General features: G+C 41.8%; 1 long non-coding RNA gene across 1 annotated transcript; it reads left to right on the plus strand.

Annotated features, from left to right (window-relative positions):
* The first annotated feature begins 1,052 nt into the window (after positions 1-1,052).
* LOC122039728 lies at positions 1,053-1,843 on the plus strand. Its single transcript, XR_006128353.1, has 3 exons — positions 1,053-1,085; positions 1,190-1,240; positions 1,798-1,843. It is a non-coding gene; the product is annotated as an uncharacterized LOC122039728 (long non-coding RNA).
* Positions 1,844-2,061: the final 218 nt, after the last annotated feature.

Raw genomic sequence — 2,061 nt, forward strand, 5'->3', positions numbered from 1 at the left:
GAACGGCCTTCCTCCACCATTTTGCGAGCAGTCGACGCTACCAGAAAACGAGCGTGAGCCTGTTCGCCATCAAGCAAGAAGCCCGTGAATCGCTTTGAGCTTACATCCAGCGGTTCAACAAAGTGGCGATGGACATTCCAACGGCCATGTAAAATACAGCACCCAAATAATATTTAAATAATAAGGTTATTGGACAAATAATCTTATTGGATTTTTCAGAAATTTTTAGGAATTTTCTGGGATTTAATCGGAGCTCGTATGATGTATTTTAAGGGATTAATTATTGAGTTTAGTGAAAGCCTATTTGGAATACCCAAAGATGGGAGTTGATTGAGGAATAAACTTAGGTTTTGATTTATCTAAACCTAAGTTTAAATTTATAAACCCTTCCTATTCAATTCGCCCCTTACCTGTGCCCTAAGTCCCTATCCGCCGATCACCTCCTCCTCTCCCTCTTATGCGCCGAACTCTTTTCCCCGAGTCCTCACCTCGCGATCCGCCGCACCACCGCCAGTCGCGATGACCCGCATAGCCGGCGACTTCTTCTCCCTCGAGCTATAGCCGCTGGCTCTTCTTCTCGCAAGGGCACCACACGGCTAGCCTTTCCTCCCTCACGCGAGCACCGGAGACATGCCACGGTACCTGATCGCACGGCGTTGCTCAGGCCGCCGCTCGCCGGAGCTTGCTATTCCTCAGCCTCTCATCTACAGCTCCGTTAGGTACACACCTTCTCAGATCTTTGCTCCGCACAGCCCGATCTTCAGCGAAAGGGTGGAGAATCCGAGCCCTTGCTTTGCTGGATTTGGAGCGCTGGAATCGGTGGTGATCGGCAATTTGGGAGGTGACTTCTCGTCTTCCCGAGTCCTGAAGCTGAGCATACCTCTTCGCCATTTTTAGGGGTTTCCGATACTGTATTAGGTTAAGGTATGTTAATTGTTTTTCTTTGGTTGATAGCTTTGAAGATCTGAGATTTGAGGTCAGAAGAGGAAAAATTAGGTTAACTGAGGGTTGTTTCTTGGCAGTGGCTCACTGTGAGGAGCTCGGCTATAACTCCCAGCAGTTATTCTTCATCCGGGAAGCATTAGGTAAGACTCTACCACTCCAGATGTTAGATCTGTAGACCTAGGTGTTGAATTCAGTTTGAATTGGGTGACAGTAGCTCTACTTAGCATCGGTTGTCATTTTCCAGCAGCGACATTCTTCAGTAGCGAATCATCAGTTGGGGCATCCGGATTTGGAGGTAAGGTTGTTGAGTCTAAGTTTTAAATTGGATTACATGATTCCTTATAGATTCTGATATCATATTGTATAGGTTTGGAATTTATGGATTAAGTGAGGCAGATGAATTATGTAAGATTGGTTTTGGATGTTTAGTAGAGATGATAAAAATGGATTATATTAGTTGAGATTGTGTTTGGGATATCATATTAGTGGTTCATTATGCTTGTAGTTGATACAATGGAGTGAATGATGAGCTAATGGATTTTAGAATGATAAATGGAGTTAGCAAAGTAGGTTATTGTAGTTTGATTTTGATATGAAGTGGATTTGTAATTAAGAAGGTTGGAAATTAATTAAGTGATTCCTGATGCTAGGTTGGGTTATAAATGTGTTACTATATACGAATTTTTATTGGAAGATGAAACAATCAGTTGATTGAGGATTATCGGATTATCATTAATTAGGGTTAATTAATGGTCATTGGGATTAGGGTTTTTCCCTATTAGTTTAGGTCTTGAAGTTGGGTTAATTGTTGTAGATATGATTAGTTAAATCTATTCATTATGTGATTTGCAGGATGTTGGTTCGAGATGAGCGTCTCGATGTGGGAATGGTATTGGCATGATCTTCACAGTTAAGGCGGGTACTTCTTGCTTTATCTCTTTATCACATTGATCTTAGTGCATGAGCTATATGTTTAGTTGGCTACTATGTTTATCTTGACTCCACTCTTATTTTTCCTGTGCTTGATACTTCCACTCAATCTTTGAGCTACTCGTTTCTGTATCTATACAGTCTCTCGTTGCTATTCATGATATTTAGCAGATACTATAGTACTAG

This window comes from Zingiber officinale, chromosome 2A (assembly GCF_018446385.1).
Source record: "Zingiber officinale cultivar Zhangliang chromosome 2A, Zo_v1.1, whole genome shotgun sequence".
Lineage (NCBI taxonomy): Eukaryota > Viridiplantae > Streptophyta > Magnoliopsida > Zingiberales > Zingiberaceae > Zingiber > Zingiber officinale.